This window comes from Diceros bicornis, chromosome 37 (assembly GCF_020826845.1).
Source record: "Diceros bicornis minor isolate mBicDic1 chromosome 37, mDicBic1.mat.cur, whole genome shotgun sequence".
Taxonomy (NCBI): Eukaryota; Metazoa; Chordata; class Mammalia; order Perissodactyla; family Rhinocerotidae; genus Diceros; species Diceros bicornis.
In genome coordinates, this window is record NC_080776.1 from 24,668,357 (window position 1) to 24,684,461 (window position 16,105).

Sequence of the window (16,105 nt, forward strand, 5' to 3'; positions counted from 1 at the left end):
CCCTGCCGGGGACAAGGGCACTGCCCTTGGCTGCAGGCTCCAGTCCCAGTCAGGTCTGTCAGCATCATCAGGGACAGGCAGCATTGGCCCTGCTCTTCAAAGCGTGTGACCCTGCCTTTGACTGCAACACAGGATATAAAAGCACCCTGCTCTCATCAGAAAGTTAACTCCAAGCGCTCTGCCATCTAGGTTTTATCAAAGGCTCAGTTGTGAAAAGTAAGGTTCATGGAGGGTTCCCTTAAGCCCTGATTCTCAAAGTGTGTTCCCTGGGCCACAAGGTGGGCATCGCCTGGGAGCCCCCGTCCAGACCTACTGAATCAAAGTCTGCGTTTAACAAGCCCCGTGGGGGATTCCTCTGCACGAGGAAGCTCAGGGAGGCTGCTCCAAGGACTTGCAGTCTCTCCCTTCTACACCCACATTGTGTGCTTGTTCTGGGCACTGCTCCTGAGGAGACATTCGGAGAAGGAGCCTAGGACGCTATTGTGTTTGCTGTGGATATGGAGAAGGCTATACCCGTATCACCAAGTAATGATTCTACATGAGATGCCCACAAGCAAGAAATTCCTCTCAGGCCTCCGTGTCAGGAGAGTGCCTTGTGGATCCTGTGCATCGCCTAACCATAATCTCTGCCATTTTGCCTTGGCCCATAGGGACCTCAGAGCCGAATACTGAACCCAGTCACTGTTCACATGCATAACATGTTTTTTTTCTCCTTAAACTCTCTGTTTCTTTCCCTCTGCTGCCCACACAACCTGCTTTTGTAACTCTCCTTATCCTGAATGAATTTCTGTAAATACCCTCCATATTTTTTCTAGAACAAGTGAGGAAATACATTAATAAGTTAATGTCATTAATGTAAACTAGTAGTCTTCTCTGATGGTGAACTTTCCTCGATTGATAAAGGAAGTTTTCGTGCTGTTTTTCAAAGAACCATTTGCCAGATTTCTTGACCCCAACATTCAGCCTTCGTGTCCACCGTGGCAGCTGCTCCTGGGAGCCAGGTGTGAATGTGCAACATGACCCCCGCAATTTATGATCATTTGTCCTTTGTCATCAGACGGCGAGAGAGACTCCAACTCTCAGAATTGATGTTGATTTTTGCCTGTGGATTTAGTGTTTGAATAAAGTTCATTATTTTAGTTGAGCACACTGCTATGTTCTCAATATACGTTATTTCATCCCCACAAAATCATGGGGCTGCCCTCTGTGTCTCCGTTCTGTAAATAGTAAAAGCGTGGCTTCAGCATGCCCGAGTTCACACAGCTGTGGTGGAGCCAGGAAGCCAATGCCAGTTATCTTAATTATCACACTGACCTGACACAGAGGACAGAGATCAAAGAGCTTACCAGAGTCCTTCTGAGGCCGTAGATAATACTGATTGATTAGACAGGAAGTTCCAGAGAGAAAACGGACACGACTTGAAATCCTTAGTATCAAATGTTCAGATAGAGCAGCATATGTACATACCTCAAGAATCTCTTATCCATTTGATCCAATAATTTTTCTCCTTATCATTTTTCTAAAGAAGTAATCTGAGATGTGGATACAGATTTGGGGAACAAGAGTAGTCATCACCACATTACTTAGAAAATTAAAAGGCATTTACAAAGGAAGCAAATTTATAGGTAAGCAGTGGCTTAACCAGAAAGCTCTGTTCTCACTCATGCTGTGGTTGGCTCATGGGGGCTGAATGTGGCAGGCTCTTCCTCCTCTGGAGGGTCTTGGGTCTTGGGGTGAGGAAGATGAGCAAGGACTGAAATTAATCCATGGTCTGAAAGTTCCAAAGGACACGTCTGTGCTAAGCGATGGGGGGTCATTGCTGCAGGGGTCCTCCTGGTGTGAAGGAGACTCCTGGTCATTCAGAGCAGGTGGCACACCTATGAAGGGCTGGCTTTCAGGGGCATGTTGGTCTCTCAGCTCTCAAGCATGACCATGTCATACCTGAAAATCAGTGTTCTGCTTCCTTGCTTATAAAATGATGCAGAAAGGTGACAGTGTCTTCTAGTCCCTGAAACATAGCTTCTAAGAGCCATGGTTGGTCTTTACTCCAACTGCAAAAACCAGCGTTGGGAACATGAGTCTTCATGGTTTTAGAAAAACAGCCTCAGACCCCCGATGCCTGCTGAGCATGCTTCTCTGTTCATCTTCCCTCAGAATCCTGATCACCCAGGAAGTTCCAGACGTCTGAAAAGAGACATGCACATTTTGATTGCACACTTCTCTAATTGAATTCATTCTTTGGTGTTTAAAATTCAGCTTAGAGTGGTAAGAAAGATTTTTAGAAAAGAAACCCGTTGCTTTAAATATTTTTAAAAGAAGAATCACTTTTGCTTAAGGTGCTGCCCTTAACAGTCCTAAGTTAGAGCAGACCCACAGTCACTCCCGCCTCAGGCCTTCCCACCGTGAAATCAGGCTCCTCTGGGAAGCCATTTTCCCTCAGTGATGTCACTGCTGCCATCACCCCGGCCTTGCAGGGCACACTGGTCTACCTCATCTCCCCTTTTCCCTAAACCCCCATGGCATGCAGAGACCAGTCTACACATCTGAATACATTTTGCTGAGAGTTCAAGGATAAAGGTAGACAGATGCAGCCCATAGCATATGTTGCATTAAAGGCAGTGACCTTTCCTTGAAATCCTGGACAGGCCTCCTGGCCACCTCCATCCATTTCACAAGGTCGAAGCTCAACTTTAAACAACAGCCCGTGTAGGGATGCTCTGCCCGGCTCCACACTGTTCTTTCTCACGCTGTCCTCACCAAAGGTCCTAAGGTCTGGGATGCAGCCCCCCTCAGAGCCACGCTGCACTTTCAGAGGCCAATTCCTAACAGAAAACCGTAGGACCTTCCCTCCACCCACCCACCACACTCCCACATGTGCTTCCAGGAAACCTGGGGCTGTGAGAGCACATGGAACAGCTGCTGGCTAGTTGACACGGTGGAAATTCTCGCTCAAAGGTTACATTTGTTCTGTGTTAATACTTGCAGCTGAAAGATTACATTTGGGGAGAATCTTCTCAGTTGCTGCAAGAGCCCAGGAGCGGTTGTTCTGGGTGATGAAAGCCTTCTTAGGGCCCTTCTATCAGCTCTCACCCTCAGGGTGAGCAACCATGCCACTGAAGGCAGCTGAGGCCCCCCTGGTTGCTTTGGAGAGAGACCAGCCATGTGTCCTTATATTTGCTCCCACAAAGGACTCGGCAGCCGGGGCCTGGGCAGCTATTCTAGCTCCTCCTTCTGAAGCTCCCAAGCCTGGGTTTTAAGGCTTCTCAGTGGTTTATATAGAAACCTCCATGTTTTAATAGTGTCTCAGCCCTTTCCTGGGCATGGCCTGCTCAGACCCTCACAAAGGCAGGAGACCTGCTGGCTCACTAGGCTCACCCTTGTTCACACTGGTGAAAATGGACGCCGAGAGAGGACACGTCCTTTCAGAGAGTCACCACGTGGTCAAGTGACAGCCACACGCTCCCTACTCCTCCTGCGCTGTCTGCCCGTCACACCGGGGGCCTCACACCTGGTGTGCACCCTTGTCTGAGCCCCAAACAACTTCCCCCTCTCTCACAGCACGGGAGAGAAAGGGGTCTGCAGAGGATGAGACCGTTTAAGTCAGAAGGTGGTGATGCCGGATGTGCGTATTTGTGGATATAGAGCTGCAAAACAGAGCTGGCGCACTGAATGGACTCTGTGGGGAGTCAGCACCCCTTTCCCCGTCTCCAGTGGTCCACATTTATGGAGCTTAGCTGAAACCAGCCTTACTATTATCCGCCCAAGTCACAACAGCCCAGCCCCTGCTCTGCACCCTTCCTCTCTTTCCCCCTGTGACCTACTGATCCTTCATTTCTAAGACAAACCAGAGCCCGGTGACAATGAGAACAATGACTGGTCATGGACACCAGCATTTGTCACCACAAGGTCCTCACCCTCCCTGGGCCTCTTTTTGGCCAGAGGAGCGAAAGCTTTCTTGGAGAAATTAATCATTCAATTAACGTCAAAATATATTTAGAACCTTTGGCATTCACACACCCACTCTGTAATTGAAAACACAGATAACTGAAGGTTTTTCCATTGTTCAAAAGCATTGGTTTCCACTAATTGGATTCCTTTGTTGTCATTTTGTCTAGTTTGGTCTAGACAAAAATTGGGAGGGGCACTAAATGCTTAATCTGTTTCCTAACATAATACTAAGACTGTGAATTTTAACACACTAACTATCCTTAATGTCAGTCCCTGAAAAGGAATTTGCAGTGCTTCAAAAATTGAGAATTAAAAATGCCCAAGCCTAGAAGTGCATTTCCTCAACATTTCAAGAAAAAGAACGGGAATTTTTATCTAATTGACTAAATTTTTCTACCACGAAGATTTTGTTTCCTTTAAGTTTGAAGTGTAAACCTAGAGCCACTCTGGTATTGTCCAAATTCAAGATGTGCTCCTGTTCCAAATAAATACCTCAATATATATGCACGTACATATGCACACATGTACACATGTAAAAGCACGAGATTACCCGCAACGCACAGCAGAAATCATTAACCAGAACTCGCCTCTCTGCCCCGTCCTCTCCCTCTCCCTGCGGGTTCTCCTCCTTTGTCATGTCCTCTTCCTGTGTGTCCCCACCCCAGCACAGCCCGCCGTGGGCACCCTCTCTGGATGGAAGCCCTCTCTGAAGGCGAGTGCACGTGCGGAGCAGCACCAGGGCCGCTGGAGCCCGGCCTCAAGGTCCCAGCCCGGCCCTCCTGGCTTCCCTCCTAGGCCTCCCCGAGACCCCCAGCCTCAGCTTCACTTCTAGGGCTGATAAAGGGGTCCTGTGTGGGCCTGGGCTTTGAACCCAGGGCCATGCATAGGCTGCAGGGTCTGTGGAGGCTGTGAAGTTGTGTGCAATGACGGGTGTACAACATGTGACTTCCTTCTGGGTCTTAAGGTGACACAGATGTGGAGCACCTGGCCCCAGCCCAGCCCCTGGGCAGGAGGATCCGCCGTCAGCCTGGACCCCCACCCCTTCCTCTCCACTGGGGCACACAGGAGGCTGTTCCAGGATCTACTGGGTTCCCCGCACCCCACTCACTCCCGAATCAGGCCTGGATCTGGTCTTCAGATTCTCCCTGGTATGAAATCTGAGCCCAGGGTCCCACGAGGGCCACCGTCCCCAGGGCCACCCTAAGGATCACCATTTCTCTTTTGTCCCCTCCTCCTCCACACCCCACACCCCTGTTTTATACCCTTTTCCCTCTCTGTGAACGTCAATCTCTGTTTGCAACCTATTGGCCCTCCCCCATCTCCTGTTCTTTTTCTTCTTCCGTTTCCTTTCGAACTGAAACCAAATACGGTAAAATTCAGTCTAAAAGACACTTTTCTTGAAACCATTGTCTCCACCCACTGATAAAAGGGAAGGAGAGGCTTCACACGAGGGCTTTCTCCTGCCTCACCACGTGTGCATTGCTTCCTTGGACAGCGTGTTGTCCTAGGCCACTGACCGGGGCTCTGCCGCATCTGCAAGGTTCCTGGATGACGAGCTGGTGTCCCATCCCAGTCAGCCCAGCAGAGCAGAAGGCCGATCCCACCAGCCCTGGCTGTCACTTTGAGCCAAGGCATGTTCTGACCAACTCTGGGCTTGCTTTCCACAGTTTTTGGAGGAAAAGTGAGGCTGTGGAGTGGGTACCACACTTCTTCGAGACGGCTGCTCCACTGGGGATGCTTCCCTGGGAACCTGTGTTTCTGCCAGGTGGGAATCCTTCCTGCTGGGATGCTAAAGCTAATTAGCATTAATGAGGGATACTGCCAAGTTCATTCAGAATTCCTCCAAATGTAGGACAGCTGTCTGGTTAGAAGGACATTTTAGCCATAGTTACATCTGGGCCTCTGTAAGTCACTGGGTCTAAGTTCCTTTGAGAAGCAGTTAAAGCAAGTCTAATTTTGGACATTTCTGGCAGCTAAAACATTCTAATTTCCCCTTTGCCTTAAAAAGATATTAAGAAATACCCTGAGAAACAAATATGAGAAGCATTCTTGTTATTTAGCTATTCCTCTTAATCCTTATCAACAGCTCTCAGATAAAAGCCCTCCCAAAAGGCTATCTAGATTTACTAAAATCTCCTGTTTCCTGGGATTTCTGTGAGTGCCACATCAGCTAAAATCAAACGTTTCTAAAAGCCGCTCTTTTCTGAGCTCGTGTGGGAGCAGTGACGAGCCTGGTGGTGGGCTCCGATTTTTTTCCGGGAGGACACCCTTCCCTGTCTGATTGGTCCGCAGCATCTCGCTCCAGCTCCAGCGGGAGGACAGGCTGCTTCCTCCTCAGTTGTGGGGCACCGGGGAGCCCCCACTTTGGGCCCTGGGGGCGCCCCAACGCAGGGTGCCACTGCTTCCTCTGGTCCGCGGGGACACCCGGAGGCCCAGCGCCAAACGGGGAGAACATGCAGCTTTCTGGCGGGCACGTCCTCTGCATCACGCCTCCTTTCTAAATCTCCGGTCAAGAGTGACCCAGCTTTTCCTTCCCACTTCACAACCCCGGCTGCCCAAGAAAGCACCTGGAAGAAATCCAGCTTCTTGAAGTGGTTAAATAAACAAGAGGCTTATGATTCATCGAGGGATGAGGCGGCTGGAAGATGGAGCAGACCAAGTGCCAAACCCATGATGTGGCGCTTCTTCCTTCTGGGAACCCTGAGTCATAGAAGGAAGCGGGATCTGGGACATTTCTGAGGGGCGAAGACTGAGTAGGAGTGTGCAAGCATGTGTGTGTGTGTGTGTGTGTGTGTGTGAGAGAGAGAGAGAGAAAGAGAGAGACTGTGAGTCTGTGTATGAGAGTGTATGTGTGTGAGTGTGTGAACGTGTATTAGAGAGTCTGAGTGTGTGAGCTTGTGCATATGTGTGAGTTTAGCAAATGTGTGTGTGAGTGTGTGTGTGTCAGAGAAACTGTGATAGAATGTGTGTGTGAGAGTGTATATGTGTGTTCATATGTGAGAGTGTGTAAGAGTGTGTGTGTGTGTGTGTACACACACACACATACTTCCCTCTATTTCCCTCACTCCCATTTACCTTCCCAAAATTGCTTTCTCAAGGATAGGCCTTGCAACAAGGCTCTTTCAGTTGACACCTGACTTACATTAGTCCTACAGAATTGGTTGTCATCTTGGCCCCACTCAACCAACCCCCACCCTCCCCCCACCCTCACCCCTGCCTCCTCTGCCAACCTGGGCTGAGTGGATTGTGAGACTTCACAAAGCCTTCTTTTTCGGCGTACCACACCTATTTGTTACTTGGGGGTCATCCTGTGTTAATCCGGGTGATGTTTGTAAAAGTCTCAGTTTCTATTTTCAGTTGTGTAGAGCCGTCGGTTATGCCTGGTTCATAAGGACAAGCAAAACTGCACGCAGCAACATGGAAAGCTGTTCCTCGCTGAAGGTTCTCACCCACTACAATAAGGGAGAGAAACAAGCACACAAAAAGGAGAAGAGAGGGTAACTAGAAGCTCAACCAGCCTAAAACAAGAAGGAAGCATCCCAGGGAAGGCATTACTAAATGCTTTACAAGTGAGATATCATTTACTCCTCAGAAGAAGCTCCTGGGTTGGGTATTATTTTACAGTCTGAGGAAATTGCCCCCTGCCCGCCCGCTCTCTCAGAGAAACTTGACCCTCCAAGGTGGGAAAACAGTGGCAGAAAGCCAGAATTCTAAGCTCCCTCTCTCTGATTCTAACCCATTCTCTTTCTTCAATACCAAATGGTCTCAAATATTTTTAAAGGTATTGGGAAACATAAGTGTTATCCCTTTCATATGTTTTACAGGAAAACTATCTTTGGAGCTGGGGAAGGGCCTGAGGTTGTCTGGTAAAGTAGCCTTTTACAGTGGAAGCAGTTATGTGAAAATTGACTGGAATCCTAACCTTGCATTACCTGCTCAGTAGGAAAGCAGCCCCTTCTTATAAAGCAAATCCAGTGAAATTTTGTGAATATCAGCATTGAAGTTTATTTGTCCAAAACCTTGGGATCTTCCCATTGCTGAGAATGAAACTCTAAATCAGTGATTTTCAACCGCGGGCAATTTTGGCCCCCGACGTTGACTTGACAATGTCCAGAGATATTTTTGGTTGTCACAATTGGTGGTGGAGGACACAAAGGCCAGAGATGCCACTAACCTCCCTACAGTGCACAGGACAGCGTCTGTCACAAAGAATGATCTAGCTCAAAATGTCAATAGAGCAATTCCTTCCTTTGCCTGCTGGTCCACTGGCCTGTGGAGCCCAATATGACTGTAGCCTCAACTTCAGTGGAACTTTTAACAGCACCCCCTTATGGAAGCAGACCTGTAATCCAGTGGAGCCTAAAGTTGCAACTGTACGTCAATGGGCAGTGCAAATTCCCTGGGAGTGACAATGACAAGTACTGCTGAGGACACAGCATAGATTTCAGCTGTAGGCTTAGCCCATGTATGGCAGCCTGAGTGACAGGGCCCTGCTTTGTTCATTGTCCCCTTATTAAACTCTCTTACACTCCCCAGCTTGAGTGTGCCATCTGTTTCCTGCTGGGACCTTGACTGACATGATGCCAATCTTCTTGCAGAGTGGATCTCAATGCACAGAGCCCCAACACATTTCTGGTAAACAGCAGGAAGAGCCCAGATCTGGGATTCCAGACCCTTGATCCAAGGGTTGTGGTTCCACTTATGGAGTGTTCCAAAGTGATTGTATCAATTTACATTCCCATGAGCAGCATTTGAAAGTTACAGTTGCTGCACATCCTTGTCAACACTTAGTATTGTCTATTTTTTAAAATTTATTATTTTAGCCATTCTGATGGGTGTGTAGTGTAACCTCATAGTGGTTTTGATTTGCACTACTCTAATGACCAATGAAGTTGAGCATCTTTTCATATGTTTATTGGCCATTGGATATCGGTTTTTGCAAAGTATTTTGCCCATATTATGGTTAGATTGGTTTTACTATTTTACTATTATCAATCTTTAGGAACTCTTCATATGTTCTAAAGATGAGCCTTTGTCAGGTATATGTAATGTAAATCTCTTCTTCCACTACATGGGTTGCCTTTTGATTCTCCATGTATCATTTGTCTTAATGTTAGTATCCTGGAGTTTCTTTTCATTGCACTTTTGGTTTATTTCCATTGATTCTTGAATTTCATGTTTTCTTTTCCTTGATCTCTCTTTTATTTTGCTGAATTTTATTCCTAAACACATTTTTTCTGGTCCCAGATAGGACATATAGAACACAATACTGTGATTTCTTGAATGTTAACAGGTCTTTATTTTGCCTTCGCCCTTTATTTGTAGTTTAGCTGGGTATATAATTCTTTGAGAATTCTCTTTTTCTCAAATTGCATCAGCAAAATCGAAAGGAAAGAAAAAATATCTCCTCAAATCTCATTTAGGATATATATTTCAAATTTCTTAACCTTGATTTCTTTTTGTTTTTTAAGTTTTCTTCTGTTTCTTGAAATACCTCTGTTTCATGAAGGTTCAATTTCTTTGAATGGGCCAACTGGTCCCCATCTTTTCCTCTGCAGGAACTGGTGAGTTTTCAATGCTTTTTTAGCCTTACACAGGGAAACCTATCCCAGATAAAAGAATGGAAAATTTTAGAATTATTGACCTTCTTTTTGCTAGGTTTAATGTAATTTGATGTGCAACGCGGGAACTGCAGTTAGTGGAAGGCCGCACAAAGCCCAGGGAGTCTTGTACTAGAATATCTGCTCTCCCAGTCTGCCATCTGCTGTGGCAGTCTACACCAGCTGGGGGCACTAACCCTTTATCTCCCATTGCCAGCTGACACACTTCAGCAGGAGCTGACACAACAGAATTTCCTGCTCCATTTGGAGAGCTGCCGTCCTTACCTCTCTCTCTATCTCAGCAATTATCATAGGCTGAGATTGCCCCAGATTCAGGCTGCAGTAGGACTGAAATTCATTCTCTGTTAACTGAACCACCATAATCTACAGCTCCCCCTGGAAGATATAAATTGTGGGATGGTTCACCTTTCCCTTATCCCATTTTTTCTGGTACCATTTCTTATTGCAAATCATCAAGAATTTAAGAATTTGGATGGTGCCTTTTCCTAGTTTCCAGTGATCATGGAGAATTTTCCCTATTATTCTGTTAGGTCATTTTAGTGGGGATTTAGTGGAGTGTTGGATATAAAAACTACAAAATGTTAGCATGTCATCCTCAATGGGAAGATTTAATGGAAGCTCTGTGATGGAAATTGTCTGTAGTTTTAAATTCATGCCAAACAGTAAATTCAGAGATTAGAGATTAAATGTGATTAAAATCTAAGTTGATATTCCAAACTTTTGACTATTGCTTCATTTTCTGGTAAAGCCCATAGCCAATTGGAGGGTCTCCCTTATTAGTGCATTCTGTAATCGTCAGTAATTTCCATCTTACTCAAGCAATCCAAGAGCCCTGGATTTCCATGAAACTGAAGCTGGACTTCAGCTAGAAGAGCTAATTGATGGGCTTAATGCAGCTGCAGGAAATCCAAGGTGTGGCTCTGAAAATGCCTTGATTACACCGCATACTTTTGTGAGATTCTCAATTAATCTTTGATTAGTGTTCTCATAAATGCTAGTTTGAGTTCTTTTTTAATCAAGTCAGCATGTCAAGGATTTGTGTAATTAGTTCGACTTGACCTCTTAATAGTCAACATTGTTGATTTTGGATGACTGTTAACTCCACTGCTCACCGCTAAAATACAGTCCCTTTTCCAGCTAATTTTACTTCCAAGACTTTTATATAAACTCTGTGTTGTTAGTTTTTTAAAAAGAGGCCAAGCTATCTGACCTAATGAAGGGTTCAGTACTGTTAAAATATCAATTTTTCCCAAAATGATTAATAAATGAAATTTCCAATCAAAAATTTTGAAACCCTAAAAAATCGCCCTCACTTTTTCCTGTTTTTTTTTTTTTTTTGTGAGGAAGATCAGCCCTGAGCTAAGATCCACGCCAATCCTCCTCTTTTTGCTGAGGAAGACTGGCCCTGGGCTAACATCTGTGCCCATCTTCCTCCACTTTATATGGGACACTGCCACAGCATGGCCTGACAAGGGGTGCCTCGGTGCACGCCTGGGATCCCAACCCCGGCTGCCAGCAGCGAAGCGCGCGCACTTAACTGCTACGCCCCGGGGCCGGCCCCTTTTTTTTGCTTTTTATTTTGAAATAATTTCAGACTTATAATACAGTTGCACAAATAGTACAGGGATTCTGCTATACTCTTCTTCCAGCTTCTACAAATGTTAACATCTAAGATAACCAATAGCACAATTACCAACACCGGGAGGTTAATGTTGACATAACAGTGTTAACTAATCTACAGACCTTATTCCCATTTCACCAGTTATCCCACGCATGTCCTTTTTCTGGTCAAGGATCTGATTTAGAATCCTGCATTGCATTTAGTTGTCCTACCTCCCTCATCTCTTTCAATCTGGGGCCGTTCTTCAGTCTCTCTCTGTCTTTCACGGCCTCGAAGTGAATGAACAATACCAGCCGTTATTTTGCAGACGGTCTCTCAATTTGAAGTTGTCTGATATTTTCTCATGATGAGACTGAGGTTATGCTTTTTTGCCAAAGATACCCCAGAAGCAATGCTGTACCCTTCTCAGTGCATTGTAGCCAAGGGTACATGAGGTCCATATGTCTTATTACCAGTAATGGTCACTGTGATGATTTGATTAAAGTGGTGTCTGCCAGGTTTCTCCTCTGTCAAGTTAGTATGTTTCTCTTTGTAATTAATAAGCATCTAGTGGGGAGATTCTTTGAAACTGTGTAAATACTCATTTCTCATCATACTTTCACTCACTAATTTTACCATCCGTTGAATGATTTTTTGCCTATAACAATTATTTGTATGTGTTAGCAAGATAATGACTTTCTATTTCCATCCTTCTTTCTGCATATATTAGTGGGAATTTCACTGTAAGTAAGAGCTGTCTTTGTCTCCTATTTATTAGTTCAATTATTTATTTGTATTAGTATGAGGTCGTGGGTATTTAGTTTATTCTAAGAGTTACTATCATAATATATTTTGTTGCTCAACTTGTCCCAGATTCCGTCATTGGGAGATCCTTCAAGTTGGCTCCTGTTTTGGCATGACCCCATTATTTTTTGATCACTGTCTTACTTTCTGGCAACACAAAATTTCCTGGCTAATCTTGTACACTCCCTGGGCCAGCCCTGGTGTCAGCTGTCTCTCCAAAGAGCCCTGTTCCTTTAATAGGAGAACATTATTTAGAAACCAAGATTTGGGTACCAGGTGTGGTCATTGCTAGCGAGGTATCATTGCCTCTCAGCCCTCTCATTGGTGATTTGGGTTTGTCTGTTAGTGTATTCCATTTTGGATTCCCCTCACATTCTGTGTGTGGAACAAAGTGACATAGTCTCCATTTTCTTTACTGAAGCTATGTTTTACCTCCACCCTCTCTGGAACCTGGAGTTCAATACTTCTACCTACCTCCCTGCCTCTCTTTTCCCCCTTTCTTGCATTACATGTCAAGGGTACAGAGTATGTTTGACAAATCTGATAGAGTTCCTAAGGGAGCCGGTAGGGGCTTCAGGCCCAGAGGCCTGCTGGCAGGCAGGCTGGGGCAGCCCCAGCTGACCTCAGGTTCAGGGTCTGAGAGCCCAGCAAACAGCCCATCTGACCTTGTGCTTGAGTTCAGCTCCAAATCTCAGACACATTCTTAGGAAGGGAAAGGATTTGTCATGCGGGAAGAAAACTGTTTTCCTTCATAGGATTTAGGGTAGTTCAAGTACCAGCTCAACCTTAGTTTTTTTTTTGTTTTCTGTTTTTCTCAGATTTGCTTAAGTTCACCTGATTGAAATACTATAAACCTCTGGCTTGGGAAGGAGATTTCCTGTTGAAATATGGGATTAATATTCCCGTCCACAACGTGCATCTTGGTGTGTCTGGAGTTGATTTTAAAATAACAAGTTGTTGTTGTTTTCCCCTGTGCTCGAGCTCGCCCAAAGCCAGAGAGGGTGTGAAAACAGGCACTTGAACACACTGCTGGAGGGAAAATAAATCATTTTAAAACTTTTTGAAATAAATTTTGCAACACATTTTATGAGATTCAAAAATGTTCATATTTTTTGCTCATTAATTTGTTCTCTGGGAACCTCTCCTGGGGACTAAACAAAATATATTTTAAAAAATATGCAGAGATTCATTTCAGCATTTTTACAGTAATAAACTTGAGAGAAAAAAACCTGAAATATTGATAATCATAGAAAAGATGAAAAAATTGTCACAAGTGCACTTGATTGAATATATAGAGCCATTAACCAGCTTTCCCAATAAATTATATTAGTAACATGGAAAAGTCTTACGATATAATAAGTTTAAAAAGGAAGATGCTAGGTTAGTTGTACATTTGAACAACACACACACATTGTTATTTGCACATATTTAAAAGACCAAGAGGAAATATACCAAAGTATAAACAGTGGTTATATTATGATACTTCATATATTTTTCTTTCTTTCTATTTTTTTGTATCTTGTAAATCTTCCTGAATGAGCACAACTTACTTTGATAACAGAGCGGAGAAAATAAGGTTTTCCATTGCTAGTAAGAATAAGTGAACGGGCTCAGCCAGTAGATTTAGTGATTGTGGTATGGAAGATGAGTTATAGTGGTATTGAAGATTAGTTCTAATGTTAAAAATAATTTTTAAATAATCATTCTCAAGCAGAATGGGGTGTGGTTGGCAGAATCATCTGGAAAATCTTTCCAAAATACATATCCACACATCCAGCTCCCATGCCAACCCAATACACTTGCACGCACACATGCACACAGACACACACTCACACATGCACCCCGTCACTGGGACTAAGAACCGTGATTCTCATTCTCCACCACAAAGATGCATCACCAAGGGATTGGGAAATCTGTGCTGAGAAGGGGGTGGCCATTTCCCCTGAGGGACACAGAGATGAACTGGGGCTCACTCAGTCCTTTACTAATGACTCTACTAAATTTGTTTAAAATAATATAAAAGAATATTTGGAAACCAAAGAAAAGAAAGAAGTTGCTTGTAATCCTACTAGAAGGGCCAGTGTAGTTTGTTCCAGTGTTTTTAAAAAACATATCATAGCCCTTAAAAAGAAATCCCTCCCTAGCCCTTCCTTGCTTGTGAAGGCAGTGCAGCATGGTGGTTTGGGCACACGCTCTGGGGGCTGATACTCTCTAGGTGTGTGACCTTGGGCATGCTCCTTAACCTTTTTGAGGTTATTTGTCTCTGTTTATCTGAATAAGATTGGAGGATGATAATAGTTCTGACTTCATAATATTAGTGAGGATTAAAAGGGATACCCATATAAGACTCTTAGAATAGTGCCTGGCATGTGGTGAGAACTCACTACTTTTTATTAATATCATTATTATTATTATTAAAAAATGGTTTTATTCATAGCAGAGGTCACAAATGGTGGTCCATGGGCCAAGTCTGGTCAGCAGACATGTTTTAGTTGTATCTCACAGTGTTTTAAAACACTAATACATTAACATCTGAAAAGTGGGAGATTTCTCACTTCTTGAGAAAATCTGAGTATCTGGTAATCCTGGGCCAGCATTCCTGTGGAATGAGAATTGGCAGGAGCTACGCTGCTGCTGCTCCCTTCATAGACTCATGACCCTCCAGGTCAGAGCCAACTTCACTCATTCCTGTTGATGGTCCAGCCCCTGCAGACAATGAGGCTCATGACTTCACATTTATAAATGCTCACCATCTTCCCTCTCCCAAATGATACTGTTTGATTTGTAAAAATCAGGGAAGATCCAGTGTGAGAGGCCAGGAAGATGCACAATGTCAAATTCGTGCTGTGTGTGGACAGCCGAGGACACCATTAACTGAGGGACATCAGTGGAGACACTGGTTAGAAAATGGGTCTCGGACTAGGAGATGAGTGTAAGGGAATGGAGCTGGCACAGGGCCACAGGCTAAGGTCAGAGTAGATCCAAGGCCTGCAACACCAATCCAAGTAGACCTGGGAGAAGCCTTACATGCAGGGGATGGCACCCAGCAGAAGTCCTGCCAGATGGCCCCCAGCCTCCAGAATCTCTTGCATAGGCTCTGGGATTCCAAGTTTTGAGAGCAGGGCCAGGGAGCCTGGGACTCAGCCTCAAGGCCTACAAAGCAGCCATTTGTCCAAAAGGGTCATAACAAGACCTGCGGTGGGCCTAGCTGCACATTGAGCCAGAGAGCTACTGCGGCCAGACCCACTCTTCCGCTTTGACCTGCCCTGGTGGGGCTGTGGTCTCCTTGTGTGGTTGAGGAGAGCAGGGGGTGGGAGAAGCAGCAGATGTTTAGAACAGCAGGGCGTGACCACAGGATCAAGATGCAGCCGCAGGCCCTACGTCAGGGGAGAGCGGGTCGGCCAGTGTAGGGACTGAGCCTGGGGCTCTGGCCTCCTTTGCCCTGGGACTTCGCCCAGCAGACCGTGGCTCCTCACAATGTCACCGGAGTTTCCTAGAGAACGACTTGCTGTTCCATAAATGCTGTCTCATCTGTGGGTTTCCTGACACATTGGTTCCAGTAGCTTCAGGTGGGAGGGAGAATGGACTGAATAATCCTAACTGGAACCTCGGGGCCACAGCCCTCCCCAAGGCCAAGGTCACTGACTCATGTTCCCACATGCCATCTTCTCCTTGGTTTGAGGGAACTGCTGTTGGCTAGTAGCCCTTAGCTGTGGGTGGGAAAATTGCATCTTCAGGACAGAGAATACTTAATACTCTTCATTTATATACCCTTTCTAACCACAATGAAAAGGCAAAATCATCTAGCTATCTAGTTTCTGACCATGGGCACACACCAAGCCTTTTGCCTCTAGGTCCTCATGTTCTCCTGAGAGAAATGCTGTTCCGCAGCCAAGGGGCAAATTAGGCATGAGGTCAGAAAGGCCTGGGTGGGTCTGCTCCCAGCCTCTCTCCTCCTCTGTGCCAGGCTGCCCAAAATCCTGCTCTCCATCCTGAACTAACTCACTCTGCAGAGGAGATGTTTTTACCATTAAAAATCTTCAGTCTGTGGTTCAAGATGGCAAGCCCCTGAATCAAACTATTCTCTCTCCAAAATTCCCATGGGAAATGATTGAAAAAAATGTAAGAATAA